The 6063-nt window shown below is 37.5% G+C and overlaps 1 long non-coding RNA gene across 1 annotated transcript; it reads right to left on the reverse strand.

The window, feature by feature from the left end:
* Positions 1 to 4542: 4542 nt before the first annotated feature.
* Positions 4543 to 5120, reverse strand: LOC133959016 (uncharacterized). Its single transcript, XR_009921758.1, has 3 exons — positions 5028 to 5120; positions 4767 to 4869; positions 4543 to 4653 (listed from the first exon to the last, which is right to left on the reverse strand). It is a non-coding gene; the product is annotated as an uncharacterized LOC133959016 (long non-coding RNA).
* Positions 5121 to 6063: the final 943 nt, after the last annotated feature.

Raw genomic sequence — 6063 nt, forward strand, 5'->3', positions numbered from 1 at the left:
AGTGGGTTCCCTCCTCCGGTGACGCTGGTTCCCCTGTGGTTCCTCAGGACAGGAACCTCACCAATAAGCTTAGCTTAACGGTATAGATGTATAGAATCAGTCTGGTCATGATCAATGATTTTTCAAAAATGTCTCACCCCAAATGTTCCTATTTAGTAGTATCATTTTTTTTAAGAAAAAAACGAAAAATCACAAAATAGCTAAAAGTAGATATAAGAATGAATGTTACAAAATTGATCAAAACTAGACTGGTCATGTCAACTAGTATAGAAGTAATGTCACAGCCTAATGTATTGGTAATTACCTAGCAATGCAAGCTAGCCAACACTAGCTAGTTAGTTAGCAAGCTGAACGTTGGCTAGCAAGATTGCACTGCATGTTCTTGCTAATCATCAATAATGAATCCAAATTCAAAACAAACTCCCCTAAATGTGGTGAATAACACGGTTTTAGGAAAAGTCAATGAGTGAAATATATATGGGGATCAAACATAGTTCTAGTATTTTAAAAGCAAGGTAAAATTACCTCAACAATTCTAGTGTAAGCTGCTAGCTAGCAAGTTGCAGCTAGCTAGTTAGCAACATTGCACTTCTTACTAACTAACGTTGATAAACCCAGGTTTACCACACAATTAAAACACAGCCACTTACATTTGAGGATAAACTTGCATAAGATGTTTCACTGTAGATGTCAAGGCTCCCGTGTTGGCCGGTAAATGCATGTATTTGACCCTTCTATTGAGATAGCGAGTAATGTTTCTCGGTTATTATTCCCGAAGTCCACCAATCCGAAACTATACTTTTAAAGTCCATATCACCAGGTTGCCTGATCAAATGTTGTAAATGTTCTACAACATGGGATCATCCATTTCTATCTACAGTAATAGGTGTTCACATGTAAATGTTTTTTATAAACTCATCTTAATTCTGTGCTCAATAGTTTCATTTTATTACTATTTTACACATCATCCAATACAATTTTCCAGGACAACTTCTTCAATTTCCATGTAAGTGTTCACTTTTGCTCAGTTTCCATGACTTTTCCAAACCTGGAAAATGAAAAAATAAATTCCATGTTTTCCATGGTTTCCAGGTACCGTGGGAACCCTGAAGTAGTTTGTCACTGCATTCATCTAGGGAAGTTTTTATCAGAGAGATGGCCCGCTTGATCTCTTCACGGAGACCGCTATTCTCTTCTTGAATAACTTCCTCGACAATCTCCTGGAATACCTGTGGCATGCTAGCGTCCACAGTGTTCTTGCCGTCGTAGCCGTATGCATATTTGATCATTTATATCATATAAAATATCGTTTAAAATCATTTTCCAGTGTGTTTCCTGTTGTGATACGCTCGCGTCAAGCGAAAAAAATAGACTCGACGCCGCAAAGATCGCTGCACGGCGCTTCAGCGTCCGGTGTGACCGGCACATAGGTTTAACATGGGAGTGGATGGGAGCCAGAGGCTTGGCGCTGCGCTTACGCCGCGCTTTGGCGTCGCGTCCGCGTCCAGTGTGAACCTGGCGTTAGCCTCTGAGTCATTAGTTAGCACAGTTTTAGAAGACTTGGGAGGCATTTTTTGTTAGGGTTAGGGTTAGGGTTAGGTTCTGTGTTAAGTTTGACTGTTCAACGTTGCCCCAAAAAACATAAAAAGTTACATAAAAGTTCACGTATATCTTAATAGTGCCTCAAAATTCTCATCAAACTTTTCCGTAGGTCTTCTTGACCATAACACGAGTCATGAGTCATCTGATCCTAATATTTTACTTAATGGGTTCAATTATACCTGTCAAACCACACTGGATATCACAGCCTCCATTAAAACAAGAATGAAATCCCCTTTTAACACCTCTCCATGGGTTGATGACAGGCTACGAGAGAGGCTGTGCAGAAAAAATGAACGGAAGTGGAAAAAGACCAAACTGCATGTCCACTACCTAAATATGAATGAACTCTTAACTTCCTATAATGACAAAATAAAAATTGTGCTTGCTCATTGTGGGAACTGTTGGGTTTCTCTATAAACTTAAGGTCTTGAGCTTATTATGTTATGATTTGGCTCTTAAATTTATTTTTGCCATGGACTTTTGTGTGAAGCATGCTGTTACCTCGTTTAGATAAGTGCTACACAAATAAAGTTATCATTACTATTATTATTATGATTATTATTATGACCCAACTGACATATTGTTAAATATAGGCCTACTCAATTCTAAACAGACACAACACCTGTTTTTTTAAACCCCTCATATTAACATAATTTAGCTGTATTTGTACATATTATTATCTGTAAAGTATGACATATAAATTTGTAAAATTTAATACAGTTTTATTCTGTATAAAACTTTTTTTTAACACTGTCATGTTGTAATTTAAACTGTATTGTATTGCTTTTTCTATTACAGTTTTTCTTTGTTGAAACTACAGTAATCTGTAAATTCTACAAAGAAATATGATTATTTTAGCATATTTTTACCTTAAAATTAACAGTTATATTAAGTTCAGTATTTTAAAAAATATTCCTGTAAATTAAACCCTGCTTCATTTTTTTTCCATTTACAATATTTTTATTTTACGATTTCACAGCACTTCACTGTTAATTTCACGGACTTTTATTACAGTGTAGGGTCACGGAATTAATTATATTATTAGATGCCAAATATTTTAATAAAACATACCATATGAGCAGTCGTATTATTTGGACAAGTAGAATCACTTTGATTTCAATAGTAATTAAAATAACAGTCAAAAAGGCCTTTGATTAACATGTTCCTTCAGTGAAATGGAGATGAGGTTTATTTTGATTCTCACATGCACAGACCTGCTGCGTCAACAATTGAAATCAAATTAGTCCCCGAAGAAATTGAATTAACATTTTCAAGGTGATTTAATCTTTGCATAAATAGGATTTGTTTTTAAAAATATAGACTAACTGAATCTATATGCTAAAATAATACAACATACATTCTGATTTTACAAGTCAAGATTGAACACTACTTAAAAGTACATATAAAACATCACCTCTGTGTATAGTTGTTTGACTGTTAAATAATAGTCCTAATAATTGTGTAATGGAAATGTATTCACTGTCTTTTAATATAATTTGCTTGAGTTTATCATCATGTGTTTGTTTGTTTTTTAGCAGTTGGAGGTTATCTCAATGGGTAACGAATTCTACCATCATTACTGTGTAATTTTAATAGTATTTTTCATCAGTACTGTTATTGACAACTTCTCTTGTCTCACTGATTCTCTCCATCAGGTTAAACCATAGACTGTATATATAGATGGACGGAGGGTCTGTGACGTCACCCATTGGTTTCTGCATAGTGAGAATGAGGCTAGTAGGAGGCGTTCCCCCGGTGCCATCTTGCCGGTGCTTACTCCTCCTCGGTCCTGGTTAACGAATCAATGGGCAAGAGGAGGAGCGCGAGTGAAGACTGACAGCCAAGCGATGCTCGCGGAGCTCAGCGTGTCTAGGTTAGCTCAGTGCTAAGGAGCTAGGCTACATGCTACCCGACGCTGCTAACCGGTTAGCGCTGTGCTGTAGCTGGTCGCGATCTTTACGAACTCACTAGAGGTAAGTAACCTTGAAACTACAACAACAACAAAACCTATTCTTTATCTATCATCATAATCATATGCTTACATGCCTCAAGTGGTTTTTATTGTTATTGTTGTAAAAATTACCGTTTAACACATCTAATGAAAAGATTGAAGCAAGTTAACTAGAGAGTTGTGTGTTTAGTTGTGACTTGATTTTAATAAGTTAATATCAATACACTACATGTGTAAGCTGCATGTGATAGTAACTATGTTTCACAAATGTGCTGATACAGGCTGGTATATCCTCCAATTCCCATCTTGTTTATTTAGCCTTTTATGGAATTTTAGAGTGAATTGGACAGATTAGATATGATTATAATCTCCACACCAGTGTTGTAAATAGTTCTCATTAATTATATAATTATTTTTCCACAGAGGGAAGTGGAGAGACTTTATGTGGACTGTTTTCAACAACTCTGTGGGAGATTATCACCTTGAATATTACAGATGAGGTAGAAATACATTTTATCTATTTTTACTATGTTTTATTTCTGTCAGTACATTACATTTCATTTGGCTGACACTTTGATCCAAACTTACTTACAATATGTGGTTCAACTATGAGGGTACAAACCCAGAGCCCAGTACATCGGTTCTGTCGGAAATCTGTGGTGCTGAACACAGAATAAACTGTAAGAACCAGTCTTTGCTGGAACATACACAACATAAGACATTATTTTATAATGAGTTTCTTCTTTTTATTAGATGAAGCACTGCAGCACCGGATCTGTCCTCAGCAGCAACATGGTGGAGATCGGCAGCTTCAGGCTGGTCATCACGAGGACGACCTGCACAAGCTTCATCGGCCCAACACTTCACGTTTTCTCCCTCAACTAAAGATGGCCTGCAACTGTCTAGAGTTGGCAATCATTGCTATGTATCATAGATAATAGATTTAATTTCTATATTCATTATGGTTGGTTAAAAAAATTATTATCTTTTACAATCTGATTTGATACACTTTAGATAAAAACCCAGTGCTTTATTTTTCTAATTCCCCATAAGAGACAGAACACCGTCAGCACAGCTGAGTCCTTCAGGCTCGTCCGTCCCTACTAAAATGACAGGAGACATAAAAGAATGGCATTATTGTATAATGCAGTATGGAGTTCTTCCACATTATCTTTGCTTTGATTGTTTGTAAGGTATGAAAACAGGTCTGTACCTGGAGTCAGTGCATAGGTGATGAAACTTAGTGTTCAGTCTTGTTGGAGTCCTGTTCTGTCTCCTCATGTTGGACATCCACTGGTGCAGGCTGTCTGAGTCACCTGGAGGAAAACACACCGATATGTGATACGCTGATTTTACAAAATTCATTGTAAATAGAGTAGAAATGTACAGTACACAGTTCATGCTAAAATTGTAGTTGCTTTGTAACAATCAAGTTGCTTGATTTCTCAGAAGTTATTAAAACATTTCTGTGTACCCTTTTGTCATTGCTCAAGTGTTGTCTCTCAAGTATTGACTGCAGAGGCTCGGAATCCAGTTCTGTCTCTTCATATTGATCACCCACAGGTCTAGCCTCTCAGGATCACCTAGAGGAAAACTAAACGAATAAAAAATACGTAAAAAACAATATCTGTCAGGTTACCATCTTCATACTTATTAGGGATGAGCGAGTACAGCATTATCTGTATCTGTATCTGTATCTGTTAACCATATGAATTATCTGTATCCGTATCCGTACTCGGAGTGGGCAGGGCCTAACCTGGAAGTGGGTGTGATTTAACCCGGGAGTGTGTGTGTGAGTGTGTGTTTGCGTTAGTAAGAGAGACAGAGAGAGAGAGGGGGAGTGTGTGTGTGTGTGTGTGTAGCTTAATTTGTAATATTTTTTATACCACTACTAACTAGAATGTGTCAGACACCCAGTGCATGAAGTAAAATAAAACTGGTTAGAGCCAAATGACGGTTTAAAAAAAAAATAAAAAACTCCAATGACCGTCAGAGAGAGGGAGAGAGAGAAAGAGAGAGAGAGAGAGACAGTGAGAGCGAGTAGCCAGACGCTAGAGAGTAGTCAGACACTCAATGCGTGAAGTAAAAAAAAAAAAACTGTTTAAAAAAAAAAAAAAATCTCCGACAGGCAGAGACTCAACGCGAGTCGCTTTCTACCAGCACCGCGTCTGAACGAACCCACGTTTAACAGAACTCTACTGGTTAATATGTAAGTACAAACTGAAATAAAAACACTTCGAGCTGAAGAAACCCTAAACGTTAACGGAAAAGACCCGCAAACCTGAGTGACTGAGAGACAGAGAGCTGTTCTGTGAGTGAGTGAGCAGAGCGGTGTGTGAAGGGGAGGAGCGCTGTGACGCTGTGTGAGGATTTTCATTCAGTCCGAGCACAGATAATGACTCGTATTACTAGTTTTATATGGCCGCTGTAACTAATTATCCCCATGTCTACATTGAAACACTTCTCCACTCTGTGTAGAGTGCGCACCGGTTTACTGTGACTAGCATTCA

This window comes from Platichthys flesus, chromosome 1 (assembly GCF_949316205.1).
Source record: "Platichthys flesus chromosome 1, fPlaFle2.1, whole genome shotgun sequence".
Lineage (NCBI taxonomy): Eukaryota > Metazoa > Chordata > Actinopteri > Pleuronectiformes > Pleuronectidae > Platichthys > Platichthys flesus.